The sequence below is a fragment of the Trachurus japonicus genome, chromosome 22 (assembly GCF_045865225.1).
Source record: "Trachurus japonicus isolate A0001 chromosome 22, Traja_1.0".
In the NCBI taxonomy this organism is placed as follows: domain Eukaryota; kingdom Metazoa; phylum Chordata; class Actinopteri; order Carangiformes; family Carangidae; genus Trachurus; species Trachurus japonicus.
In genome coordinates, this window is record NC_140928.1 from 15,556,955 (window position 1) to 15,572,053 (window position 15,099).

Below are 15,099 nucleotides of genomic sequence, written 5' to 3' on the forward strand. Positions count from 1 at the left end.
AGAACAACATGACTGTATGTTACTGTGCTCTCTGCTTTTTCATTCACCATCTCTTTCCTTGTTTTAGTGAAACCTCCCTGGGATGATGTCATGCCCTAGAGCTGAGAGCTACAGCGTCATCTTCAAACAAATTTTTTGTGGCACGTTGTTATGGCTAACATCGGTCCCAGGCAGCAATCACCAAACAAACCAAACTCCTGAGACCGATAGCAGCTAGATGTAAATCTTCCCATGTTGCCAACCAAGAGATACACATCGAGGTTGATTCAGTGCTGCTGTGGCTTTAATGGTAACGTTGAGATAATACTGTTTTGTTCTTGTCAGATAACATTCAGTTTGACATTTACAAAACTCCCAGAGCTCCTTGAAATTCTCATCTAATGGGCTATTTGCTCTTCAAATATTTATTGTTGAGGCAGATATTTGAAATATTCAGTGGAGGGCACAGCATATGCTGTGTAATGGTGGGACTTTCTGTACCACACAGAAGGACACAGCACAAGATAAAAGAAAATAAAACCATGAAAGCGCTTTCTCACTCCCTTCTCTCCTCCCCTCCCCCCTCTCTCTCTCCAGACTGTCTCCAGCCCTTGGAGGGGAGGAGAACACAGCCGTATGTGTGGCAGGTGGACTTCCTGTCTTTGTAATTAGAACCAAATTAGGTTAAACTGCAGTTCTTCCCCCAGCCCACAGTCCATGGAGAGCCTCTGCCCCTGCACCTCCAGGCACACGGAATTAGCCCGGCCACACACTGGGAGCCTAATGGACAACCGTGTACACCATGGCTGCTGCTCACAAGCTAGATAACACCCTGCACCTGCACATATCACACATCTCATGCTCTCTCATCATTAAACACTGCATTATATAGCTCCTGAGTGTTTACACGGTAGGGCTGCCGCTGCTGTTGTGGTTGTGCAGGTGGGGTTGGGATGTGAATAAAGCTGATGTCCTATTGGTTTGAGATGGAGTCTTTATTTTGGGTGTGAGCAGAGCTCTAATTGAAGACTGATGGATTTACATTAATTTCCTCCTCACACCTGCCTCCTTTATCTGCTCTCAGATAGCACAGGAGCGATGGGTCTGCTGGCCGGCCCGCCTGCCTTTCTATTATGAATAATGGGCAGAGCTGGGCGCATGCCTCTCTTCAACATACACAACAGCACAGAACACTATTATTCAGTGCAGTTGGTAGCCCAGTAGCGAATGTACCTGAGAAACTGTGAAATCCAGCATGTTTGGGCTGCCAGTAAAAAAAAAAAAAAAAAAAGAACAAAAACAGGGAAGAGGACAGGTGCAGCTCCTCTCCTGCTGTTGTCTGTGTACATTCCACACAGCTCTGACTGGTCAACAAAATGAGCAGCTTTTTCAAGTGACAACACCGAAATACAATAGTAACTGAAAGAAATGTGCCCATATTTGGCCCTCATCCAGCCTCCAAATTGTGATAACAAACTATACATCATCCTTTCAAAACTGGAGCAGTTTGAAGTTTCAACGTTCAACCGAGGGAAACATTAAACCCGTCCCTCATCTGTCTGTTGGGTGCTGGGGGGGCATCTGACCTAACATGGAGTCGGAAGGCTGGGAGGCCAGGGGCTAATGGTGAAGAGCCCCTGAGCTGTCAGATGTGACTGACAGAGCTAACTGCTCCACAGAGATGACAGAGAGGAGGAGGAGGAGGAGGAGCAGGGGAGGACAAAGCAAACTGCTCTCTATGGGAAGTCAGGGAAGGGAGGGTGAGAAAGAGAGGGAGGAGGAGGAGAAAAGGGTGGAGGCAGTATATAGGGAAAAAAGAAATGATGGAAAAAGAGAAGTATAATGTCTCCTCCGATGGTTCAGGGCAGACCCCACCAGCTGGAGAATAATTGCTGAGTTGGGGAAGGGAGAGGAGAACAGGCTCACATGATTGACTTGTCATTGATCATAATCTTAATTGCATGCATCCAAATCCCCTGGGTGTGATTTGTCCACTTGGCACGTGTGTGTGTAAGTGTGTGTGAGTGTGTGTGTCTACAAAGATCCATGTGTGTATCAAAGACAACTGTAACACTAAGCTCAAGCTCTTCTGCTCTTTGTCTGAAGGTCTATTGAACTGCTCGGTATATATACTGTATGTATGTACTGTATATGCATAAAAGTACATATTTGTAGGTACTCTTCAATTTACTTTTTTGAATTACAGTTAGTTAAAAAAAAAGAGTAATACCACTCATGTTTGCACTGTAAATAGGGCACTACATTTAGCAGCTAGTTAGCTTAGTATTAGTATTAGATAGCACAAATACTTAGAAAGGGGGAAAGCAACTAGCCTGGTTCTGTCCAAAAGTCATAACAACCCTACAAGCATGTTTACAGCTTTTAAAATGACACTTTGGGGTTTTATGAGGGGTGAGTCGTGATGGCCAGGAAACAGTCTCACACATAAGCGAATGTTGTTTCTTCAATCTGGTTTTTACAGAAATTCAAAGCAAACAAGATATGATGTGTTGATGTTGGTACATTGAAATAATATCTTATAAGATAAGCTAACACACCTGATCTTTTCATCTGATCTTTGGCCTGAAAGCAAATAAGCATATTGAACATATGAAAAATTTCACTTTCAATAGATATAGAAAATTAGAACAACTAAAATGTAATCAATAATACATTTGTGAATCGTGAGTCCTGTGTTCTGACTTTTAGTGCCAGGATAAGGTTATAAAGATGATGTAGAAACATTTAAGATCTGATTAGTTAGAAATCAACATACCAAGGCAGAGAGTTAAGATGAAGAAAATGTATATAGGAACTTGATTTTATGTATTTCAAATTTTTTGGTGGATTACTGTACATGGGATAACACACTGATACAAACACAGTCAGGACAATGATTATTTACATTGTATAAATTCTTAAAGTTTATTTTTTTTGCTTAGACCTAGTCACCAGTATTTGGGGGAGTCACATTCAGACTAATAATTCACAGATGTTGCCAAGACAAATCATTAGTTGGACATAACCATTATTTCAGACTGGCAAGGCTAAGAAAATAATGGCAGAAGAGAATCACTGGAAATGTCAGGCAATTTTTACACGCACTCTGGTGAGAAAGTGGACAGGCTGATTCATCCTTCTTTCCAAACACAGCATATATGTTCCCTTATTAGTGACTTTACCGAAAATGATGAGGATATTATCTCCCTCACACACACACACACACACATACAGTACATGCGCGCACGTACAGCTATCTTTGTGGGGACCCGTCTTTGACAAATTGCATTCCCTGGCCCTTTACCCAAGCAATCACATCTAAATGTCTGACACAACACATTCCTTGACCCAGTTCTAACCTTTAACAGTTGAACCAGATCTTAACCCAACAGCCTTTTAAACCTACCCTAATCTTAACCATCACAAAAAAATGGTGAATGAAATCCTAACCTTATCCTGATTCTAACCCTTTACCCTTAAACTTAGTTTCAACCCTCAAATGACCTTTTGAAGTTGTGAGGACCGATCAAAATGTCTCCACTTCCTAAATACATTTTCTCACACTGGAGATACCTTTCTTCAGTCCTCACATGGTAGCGTTTACGACTACAAATACACACACTAAAGCAACTGTATGTTTCCACGTATTATGGAGAGATTGATGTGTTGTTAAACAGCAATCCTACAGTGAGAAACTGACCTTTCTTTAATGCTTTCTTTTAGCGTTTGCTCAAATGGGATTTTCAACTACAGGCCCTGGTGAGTATTAACACAAAGGCCAACAACTGGAACAGTATTGTCACTGCCAATGGAATTACTGTGTGACTAGCAGGGGGGAAAAAATACACACCGCCCTGTTCTGTTATACACACTTGAAAAACATAACATCAGGATAACATCTGTATAATTTGACATGAAGGCTTGGAGTATTTTAAGTGTATAGTAAAGGAAAAAACTAAAATGAACCAAATGAGCGTAAATACATAATGATGCTTCCACACAGGTGCACTGCATGGGACAATTAAGCAATTAGCATCCAATCATACGCTGCGACTCGCTCACATAGTTCACACCTCACAGTTATATACCAAGCAGTCAACTAAAAAGTTTACATCTACATCTGTCCACACTTGTATAATATATGCAGTGAAGAGTAAAATGCATTAACTCATACTACTTACTACTTACTGCTTATTAAGGAACTTGCTCTGTTGACAATGTCTTGTACAGGATGTGCTATGGAAAAAAAGCTGTGTTTTCAAGGTGCCTGTGGATGTGTAGCCATGTGGAGCATGTGTTCATTGCGGGTGACGTGTCTGTGTGTAAGTAACCTCTGGGAGCTCAGCTGTAGGACAGCAGGAGGGTCCACAAACCACTGGCCTGCCATGTGACCTTTGACACCGGACCACCATATGCTGTGCAAAACAGGGAAGGGCAGATAGTATGGAGAAGACAATATTTGAGAAGAGGCAAGACTCCAAGTGAAAACATTTTACCCCTGAGGAATGAGGTTGTTGTACTGATCCAATGCAACAGTTATTTAAAGGGTAGTTCAGCCTAATTACAGAAAGGAAAATATATATCAGCTGAGTTTTCAATTGAACTTCTAACATTCTGAATGTATGATCTGTAATTTATCCAATATAATGGCTGGATATCTGTTTACGTATTCTTTCAACTGTCAGTTTGGGCTTTTAATGTTGTTGTATGGTTTTGCTTTGTTTTTTTCCCCTTATGTTGTTACACATTTCTGTACTTCATATTAATCTTATTTGAATATATTTTTACTTGTTTGGCTTATTTTTTCACCGTGTAGTTTTTTTTTTGTTGTTGCTTGTTTGTTCACCATAGAAAAAAACAAAAACAAAACAAACAGTAACACTGTGTTTAGGAACATACTGTATGTTGCAGTTTTATAAAAAATATTTTCATTCACCACCACTGAATTACAGACGGGGGCAGAAATCTCAGATAGGCCTGTCTTCTAACCAAGAAAAGGTTTATAAATGATATGGGTGAACTGATGAACAGGCAGAAAGTATCCCGGTGTGAAGAAATGCACACATGTGCACATGTGCACGGGTTACTGGGGAAAGAGCAAGCGAGCGAGTGAGCGTACGGAGGGGGTGTGAGAGAGAGGCTGCCCGAGAGGAGCAGGAAACAGGACAAGGTTAATGTTCTATGACAGACAGAAGCCAGCAACTCTCTTTAATGTTGCTCCCATTAGGGCGCTCCCGGTGCTTGCATCCCACTCTAGCATCCTTTAGAAGACGCTTCTGCCAACAACTGGTGGGAGAGCTGCGGTGTGCCAGCTGCCAAACATGACATTTGCTGGCTAGGCCGCTGAACCCCAGCGGGTGACATCTGCAGAGCAGCCTTTCATCCCCTCGTTGGGTACCTGTGTGGCCCCCGGCCCCTGAGAGCCAGGATGAATGCACTCACTCTTCCTCCCAGCTGGGTTCCTCATAGCCACAGGGCCACAGCAGTGACACACATATATACAGACAGATATACAGTACACACACACACACACACACACACAGAAACGTCTGAGTACAAGTGTTGTGTACACCCACACACACACACACACACACAATCAAACGCGCACTCATAAACACTCGCGCAAAAAAGCACACCACCTCTACCTCACAAACCTCCACACAACAAACAGCTTCCAGCGTCAACATCTGCAGCTCTGGGGGCTGCTTTTGTTTCCCCTTGTCGTTTCATCATCAGGGGCTGGCAGTCAAGTTGTTCTGCTATTGTTGTTATTTCAACCACAGGCCCCGCTGCAACTGGCATCTAGTGACGCTATCAAATCCTCACCAGAGTTTGATCAAATATGCAAACGCAAGCTGGGGCTGGAGTGGGTGAACACACGAAAACAAACAAGCAGAGGAGGAGAGGCAGAGGGAGAGCAGGTATGTGAGCTTTAGGAAAATGGTACGAGTGTGCTGATGGAGGGAGAACAAACGTAATAATCGCGGCACGGCGTTCAAATCGGGTAAAAATAAGACGCGGACATCTGTCTACAATTGTTTTTATCTTGTGGTTGATCTTAATGATGTCTAAATCTGCTGATTTGCAACTCGTTGAGGTTTCACTTGTGCATTTAAGGAGCTGGTAGTGAAATAACATTTTTGCGGAGACAAAGCATTTGCAAGCTGTGGGTTATTAAAATAAAACCCGGCTCAGTGTTTTTCACATCCCAATCATGTGTCTAATTTCGGAGCGGTATCGCGCCGCCTCTCGTCTTCCCGTTCCTGAATGGTTTGATGGTACAGGTGATAGTCAGGATTTATAACTCCCAGAGGTGTCTGCTTCTTCATCAACACCGACGATGTGTTCATGTTTCTCTTCTCTATCTCTTTAATCAGGCTTGATCTTTGACCACTTGTTGTTATGAGTGGTTCTGCGTAGGGGTTCTGCTCCCGGCTGACATCCCATTAGCCCCACATTAGGAAATTCTAATCACTGTGCCACCGGGACGCTGGGACTCACAGCTCCTATTTCACTTAACCTCCAGCAGGAGAGATCAGACTCTGCGTCTCAATGTTTGTCCCTAATTACCTCCCTACAGTGAGCTGCCACACACAATTTAATCCAATTTTCATCCCCTCTCATCTTTAACATCTCGCAAAGCAGTCACACATGCATGCTATGGTTTATATCTACAACCCACACGCTTCCCACTGGTGCTGTAATCAATGCTGGATCTGCATAATCCTATCAACACTTGAGTTGACACCTGTCACTTTTAGTGTTTTTTTGGTTTGTTTGTTGATCTACAAATTGTTTTCAGTGATAGTTATCAAGACGGTAATGGTTGAGTGTCTTCACCTGAAGCTCCTCTGCACAAAGGTTTCTACTACAAACAAGCTCTGGTCTCTGTGTGCTGCCTGGAATAATGACAGGTTGGATCAATTCAGCCAGTGCATTATGGGAAAGCAGCCATCAAGGGAAAGGTTTGAACATTCCTGAAATGAGGACCTTGTGTATTTCATTACTAACATGTATTTCATATTCATTAAATTGTGGTAAGTAATGGATGGTGGATGGTCTTCAGTTGCCTCACAGTAAAATGGTCCATTTCATCTGCTGTCCAGTCTATGTGTCATGCAGGTTGATGAATTGACATCTCTAATAAATCTACAGATTTCCAATTACCAGGCGAAGACAGTACACCATCTCTTACCTAATGGATGCCTGGATGGGCTCAGGCCAAATTAGCAGCAACTCTGGCAGATGAGAGGCTTTTGAGAATGAATCCACTTTAACACATTTTCCAAGATCTCTTCCTCATCTTTGTCACATTGTTTGTGCTTAATGACTAGGAGTGGATAGGTCTTTAACACGCTCTGGCAGCACTGTGATCAGTTTGGGATCATATTATTATCTATGGTTATAGCATCGTTAATGAGCTACTAGACTGTTCCCTGATGTCACAGCGCCAGCCGTACAGCCAGGCAGACAAAACACCGAGCTCAATCTTCACTACTTACACACATATTTGTGTTATACAAATTTTTAGCGATAAGGCCTTCTCGTAAAATAGATAGCCGGTTTGTGTGTGTGTTCAATTGTCTGCATCCCTGCCAGCCTGATTATGAGCAGGCGCGCTTGTGCGCATATGTTTCTATATTTGCATGTTTACGTCTTGGTGTGTGTGTGTATGTGTGTGTGGGTTTAAAACTTGCAATGGCGTCCCTATGTGCTATCATGTGTAACACAGTCTTGGTCCTCATTATCATTTCTCCCTGGGCCTGTTCTGGTGTTCAGAGCCCCACCAGAGGGGCCTTTGGCTCGGTGGGAGAGGTGTTGGAGGCGGCCTGGCCCTGCTGTGCTCCTTCCTTCCCCCTCCGCAGGGTGCCAGGCACAGCATGTACCACCGGCAAGCCAAGCCTGACGACGAGGCTGCCTGCACAGCCAACGCCGTGTTTGAACAGGGCAGGGGGCTGCCACGTCATGCCGAACACACACATGCAGGAAGGCCTACTCGCGAGCGCAAACACACGCGCACACACATCTTCACAAGGCCGACTCCCGGTGGGTTCGACACATGTTCGGAAGATGCTGCAGAGGTGAGAGCAAATGTATGGAGCCTAATTTAACGGAGTCTCTCTTGCAGTTTGTGCAGGAGAGAAACAGACAGAAATAGACTGACACTGATAATATTGAACACATCTGTTATGGCAGATTCAGATATATATATACTGTATATATAGTATATATAATGCACCGTGCACATTTATCCAATTTGCTACTTCTACAGTGAGGGATTAAATGCTTTAAAAAGTTATAAAAATAAAAAGTGACTGCAGTTCAGTGTTTTACTATCTAACTCTGTCATCCTTGATCTCCTCCTCCCCCTGACTTTATCATTTCAGCATATTGCGTGTTCCACATTAAGTTTTGATTTAGTCATATGTTCGGCTCTCAGGTGTGCCTCTCAACCATGAAATATTAAACCTATGAATTCAAGGAGATGTCACATTCTGTGTTTCATTCATTATGTACACCTACACTACATTGTTGACTCTTTGAATTCTAATAGGTATGGTTAGGAAGAAGTAATGCAATCTTCATACTGGCTTTTACAACTTGTTCCCAGCATCTGCTTAATTTGTGAAGTCTCAACTTTTTCACAGTTTCCTTCAGTGGTTTTCTGGGCAAAAATGAAAAATCTGGCGAATGTTAAAATGTTAAAAGAGCATTAGGAAGGCATCCTAAAAATGTAACTGTGTGAATATTGGCTTGAAATGTGTTAAGACGTGAGCAAGTTTGTGTCTGAGTGTGAATGTGTTTACACGACCTCCTCCATTTTGCTATCTCTGAGTGTCACATCTCTCCTCAGAACCATCCGTCGGAGTCGGTCCCACTCAGTCTCAAATAAAGCAGGGCTGATATTAGAAATCAAACACCGACGCGCATGCATGCACACACACACACACACACACAGACACACAAGCGCTGCAGAGACACGTACGAACCACTGCAGTGCTCAGGTATTAGACAGAAACAACAGAAAGAGAACATTGTGTCTGTCTCGGTCCACCTCTGCTCTGCAAAAACACATCAGTAGCCCTCTCACAGTCTCTCTCCACTCTCAAACTCTCCCTGGCTCTCCCAGGCAGTCAGGGGAAACGGGGAGTTCAGTAGGGGAAGGGATTGGATTACCATGACATAAATCTCCACGTCTCCTTCTCCTGTGTGCGAGGGAGGTGGGCAGCAGGGCGACGAGTCTCTTAGCACCAGTATCTTTGGGAATGCCGCATGTTCCCTGGAGGAGATAGAGGAGATAGGTCTGGCGCCTCCACAGAAGTCTCTCACCCTCTCTCCCTCCTTTTTTTCTCTCTCTCTCTCTTTCTCTCTCTCTCTCTCTCTCTCTCTCTCTCTGCTTATCTCAGGGAAACCACAATGGGGTTTTGTACACTGGAGCAAAGCGAGGAGGCTTCAGATGGCAGCTGAGTATGATATGCAGGAGGACAGAGGGCTAGAGAATCACTCCCTCTGTTCCACACAGTGATACGGTACAATGCAACACACCAAACATCTCTAATGGATGAAGCACAGCTCCATGTTCACCCAGCATATATCACACACATGCACGCACTGCTCTGGCTGTTTGCACAGGCCAGTCACATGCAAGATACTGTGGGGTTTTTTTTGTTTTTTTCATGTCCCGTGTCAAATGTTTAAATAAAACCATGAGTGATTTTACTTTTAGTTTAAACTCGTGCTATTTCACAAGCAGTGTTTTCACTTTTGAGGCAGTTAATGGTGTCTGGCAGTCTTCAACCTCGCTTTGAAATGCTTCCAGATATCTTTTTGCCCACCGTGTCTGGTTTAGGCTGTACACATTGCTGGCTCCAGTGCCATGCTATTATTTCAGATAAATGGCTGTTGTGATTGTTAGCTGAATGGTGCAAAGGGACGGGGATCAGCCACAGGAGGGTCGACTGTGGGGAATTAGAGCAGGCTCAGTAAAGATCAGTCTACTCGCCACCTTCCTTACAAATGGACCTGTTTGCCGCCGCTTGCAGGAGCACTGGAGATCAAAGTGGCGATGACACACACACGGCGTAATGACGGGCTGCTGTCAGCAAAAGGAGCGGGTTCGTGTCAATGCCTGTCACATTAACGCGAGGAGTGAGGGCTGTCACATTTCCGTAAGGAACACACAAGCAGCTGCAAGAGTCCGTTTACCGCACAACGCCGGCAAGGTAAACAACATGCTCACCATGTTTTTAACAAGACTATAAAAAAAAGTGAACGGGTCATTTATATTTCAGGCTTGGCGTCATAAAGGTCAAACGTTATCAATCTACAAAAACGCTGCCGCCCAATCACTCTGAACTCAACATAAATCTTACCTAGTAGAAGCTGCGCGACCTTGATGATTACAGAGGCCAAAGGCTGCGGCGCTTCCACGTATTTTCTCAGGGCAGGTAAATTGGAGAGCCAGCAGCTATAATGGGAAAAAGCCTTGGAGACACTTGAGTCCCCCTGACGAAGAGAATAGCAATTATTCTGGAAAAATCAATTTTCAACCCAATCTTTGTCCCTTATCGACCGAGGGGCTCCTTGGGAGGTAGAGACGGTGGCAGGAAAATTTATATCCCAGATTCTATTAGCAGGTCTCTATTTATTCTCAGCGACGACCCTTATTTTCGTTGACATTTTGAATAGGCATAAACACTGAAGCTGAGTACATTCAGCCCTACTCTACAGAATGCTGAGTGTATATGAAAATTGATTTCTCTTACTTTCTTGAGGCTCATTCATTTTCATTGATTTGATGCTTGTACTGACTTGGTTTGCTATTAGAAATTCCATTTGCTGTACATGTTAAGAATAAAAAGAAAAATTGCAATCATAATGGACCTTCTATTGCTGCAACTACAGGCTACTGAAGCAGACTCATATATTCACTATGAACTGTCCCTCCGTCCTCACAAGAGCAGCTTGTATTAAATGAAATCGGAGCCGCTGCACTGTAGGTGCTGCTGTTGCTTCTCTGTGTTTGTTCTGCTTGTGTGTGTGTGTGTGTGTGTGTGTGTGTGTCTGCGCACGTGCAAATACATGCACAGAGTGTCATAAGTCTTCACGATTATTCCCACAGTCGGTGTTTATTTTCCTACTGTGAAAAGCCTATTGCTCCGGCATTCTTTGCATGTCATTCTCCGACCAAGATTTATCGCTGTGTTTATCCCATTAATACGTCAAACCATTATGTAAACTGGCCACAGAGCACAGCAGTGGTGGTTCGGACTGGATCCCTCTCACTTATGTTGGTTTTATATTTATCTGTCACTTCTTTGTTTGTATCTATTGGTCTTCTGTGTCGTTTTACCTTTCTGCGTGACCCACTGCAGTGTTTCTATCTTGCTCTCTCATATTCACACACGTGAGCACTTACAGTAGTGGTCGTGTATGTCTGCGTGCATTTATTTGTGCGTGTTTGTTTTGACATCACATTGACATAAATCAAAAGTGGCGGCGCTCTGATATGGGCTAATAAAACTCCCTGATCTGGAAGTGCTAAAGGCTTTTTCAGCATACACCCCGCAATGCAGCCCATAGGCAGTATCTCTCTGTCTCTCTCTCTCTCTCTCACACACACACACACACACACACACACAGACACCCCCCACCCACACACACACACACACACACACACACACACACCCACCCCAAGACTACCGTGGGGCCATTTTCATGATTAGCCATAACTCCTCAAGAGGAAATTCATTATATGTTGTCTGTTACCCATACACATACACACTCTTATGAACAAAAATACACACATAACCACACAACCAGCATGGGGCAGGGGGGGAGAAAAACACACACATACACATGCTGTCCTCCCCTCCATGTCTTAATATCCTGACACAGCAATGAAAAGGGGGAATTGGAGGATTTACAGTGCAGATTCTGAGAAGTAGCATTTGCTTTTGGTTACCAGGGACCTCTGTGGGTTCAGCAGGCCTCGGCTTTCCCCCCCTGTACCTCCACTTTGTAGCTCTCTCTGTCCCTCCTCCCCCTTTCTATCCCTCGCTGGAGGATAAAAGTGTCCAGCAGAGTGTTTGTGTGTGTCTGTGTGTGTGTGTGTGTGTGTGTGTGTGTGTGAGTCGGAGGTGGGTATTTGGTGAGAGTACTGACTGTTGAAACAGATGCCTGTACGTGTGTGCCACCTATGTCAACATGGCCGGTCTCCGGACCCGATGCTGCTCGTAGATAGGACCCTGCCCACAGAGCCACAGAGTCTAGACTCCAGATGTGTTCACACACACACACACACACACACACACACTAGGACCAATGCCAGTCCAAGGCAATAATCCTACAAGATGACAGCCGTTCACTTAGGTATGGATAATAATCTTTCTCTCCCCCTCTCTTGAAAGAGATGACAAAAAAAATTGCTGATTTTCTTGTTTATGACCAACAGAGGACATCTTCACCGTACAGTAAGTGGGAGCGGAGTGCAGAAACACCCTATCACCATGACATTTGGATGTAGTTAGGCGGTGAAATACCATCGGCCACCATGCTCAATTGTGAACAAACACACCGAATCGATTTCCAGCATGAATTCTACAAAAACACTGTACAGTACGCGCGGACGCACACGGCACCACGATGCCAGGTATTGCTATTGGTATAACAAACTTTATATGATTGTTTATAACTTTTGCTTTACATTTAAGTAGATGTGTGTTGTTTCATTGTACTGTACATTTAAATTACCCACTGCTGCTCTCAAAACCGCACTGAAATAAACAGAAACATATGCTGGCTGCATATGCTCGACACCGCTTTATTTAGACTGTTCTATAGCGACACAACAACAAGAGTGTTTTTGTGAAAAAGACACATGGGTAAATTGCAACTGTTATACAAAACAAGACTCGGGAAGAGGAAAAGTAAAGAGTGAAAGTGTTCAGAGCACAGATGCACCCGCTCTCTTGCTATCTCCTGTGCTTGTGGGTATACTGCCGATCCAGCTATTCTTGTTGGTTTGTTAATTGTTTGTCACCCACCAGGTGCCATCTGTCTGTAGTCCCACAGTCCCCGAGCCATGTGGGCCGGCCTGCCTGGCGCCTGCCAACGTCACTGACCTGCAGCAACCGTCCACACCTCCGTCACACACCTCCTGATCCGTCTGGGATAAATAGCTTCTCCCTCAACTTCTGTGCCGCCATCACGGCTTCCCAATCTGTCCTGTGTTAGAAGGGGGGAGAGGGAGGGAGGGAGGGGGGGGGGTGACAGGAAGAGACAGGGAGGGAGGGAGACAAATGAGAGTAAGGAACAGATAGATGGATGGATGGAGTGAGAACGAACAAGAGATAGAGATGGATGTCTGCAGAGATAAAAGGGTGAGGTATACAGTTATAAGCCTGCTTGGTGCTTTCTGATCTGTCTGCTGTTGTAGAGCAGAAGAAGCTCAATCAGCGCGCAGCCTGCTACAATAACTCAGCGGCAACTGTCGTGTTTGTGGCTACAAATCCTGCGTTGTGTTGATCGTCGGAGCAAAACTGATGCTGACTTTAATTTAATAACTAACTTTGCTTTGACCTAAAATGAAAGCAACATGAAAACATCACCAGAAATGAAGAACATCCTAGATTTGGCACAGCACCGACTGCACCTCACCTCACTACTTTAAGAGGCACTCCAACAGGCAAGGGAGGTCACCTTCACCTGGTCCTGATGTTGGGGCAGCTGTGTGTTGAAAAATGAGATCAGCTGCTTGCTCACCGGGACGCATGCGGCAGTTTGGAACTACCCAGGGCCTAGTGTACCAGCTAGCATACGGTGGCCCCGGTACAATAAAGACAGAGCGAACAGCCCCCTCTCTCCCAGCCTGTCTGCCTGCCTGCCATCCTGGGGCATGTTGGGTCACCTTGACGACTGGGCCCAGCGAGGGGAGCCTCACCCCACTTCGGGGCAAAGACGGAGGCAGTATGGGTAATGAGGCGTTGCCATGCAAGTGGAACAGCTTTTGAATCGCACGTACACACACACAGTATTGGACTTGTGTTTACAGAAGGGACAACAGCTTGTTGGAGAAACCTCTCAGGAGTTCTTAGTCCAAGAAAGAGGAAATTCATGGTTATCATGGTGGAGGTCAGCAAGTCATGTGCTGAGTGTTCATGCACAGATAGCTTCAATTAAAAAAGAATAAATGTGATGTATGGTTTACATCAGAGGCTGTGTGGGATTGGCTCTGATTATTCTTACGAGATTCTCAAGTTTTCAAAATTGATTTTCCACTTTCTGTGTCTTGTCCCCCGCTCCCCTGCTCTTCAGAATGAAATACTTGTTAAGAGTTACAGAGGTTGCTGATCGATTCCAAGACCAAAACCCAACAGACATCAACGTTTGGAGGGAGCCAACGCATCACGCTGAGAAAATAGTGTAAATCAGCCACACATGAAATGTTCATTTAGAAAAGAGAGAGAGAGAGAGAAAAAAAGAGGGAAAAGACAAAGAAAAAAAATAGATTTGAGTCCAAGTACGCCTAGTTATAATGACCGTCAGAGATGAGGTTTAATCATTCTACATCTTGGTCTCATAAAGAGAGAGAAGGTACAGTATTCCCTCATGTTGACTTTACGTTAAACATTTACTAATAGCCTCCGAAACTGTGCGGCATCCCATGAAGCCACTGGAATCCTGGGACTAGTGGGACGAGACTCAGAGGGAAACGTCTGACCGCCATTACTCACACACACAATCACACGTAATGTACACTTTGTGGATGTAGTGCGTACGCTACAAAAAACTCTAAAGATGTTTGAGGGCTTTTTTTAAGTAGCAGTAGAGAATAACACAGAGATGAACCTTAAACTGGTTCATGAAACAAACGGCGACTAGAAAAACATGCCCATAAGTGAAAAATGAAAAAAATGAAGGTTGCTGACCACATGGAGACGCAAATGCTCAAGTTTGTTTTTCATTAGCTTGGCTTGTTTGAAAGGAATAAACCTCCACACAGTGTTCTGCCTGGAATCCATGTCTTATGGTAACATAATCCAAAGTGGCTGCAGTACACGGGGCCTCTTTCCAACATTTGCACGCTGCATATGGGTCATCAAATGTGTTTTTATTTAT

The 15,099-nt window shown here is 44.3% G+C and overlaps 1 long non-coding RNA gene across 2 annotated transcripts in view; it reads right to left on the reverse strand.

Moving 5' to 3' along the window:
• Positions 1-12,786: 12,786 nt before the first annotated feature.
• Positions 12,787-15,099, reverse strand: part of LOC146963757 (uncharacterized) — a 59,594-nt gene continuing 57,281 nt past the window's right edge. For both annotated transcript variants that reach the window (XR_015034717.1, XR_015034718.1), the window contains one exon: positions 12,787-13,206. This is a non-coding gene — a long non-coding RNA (uncharacterized LOC146963757). The remainder of the gene's footprint in view (positions 13,207-15,099) is intronic.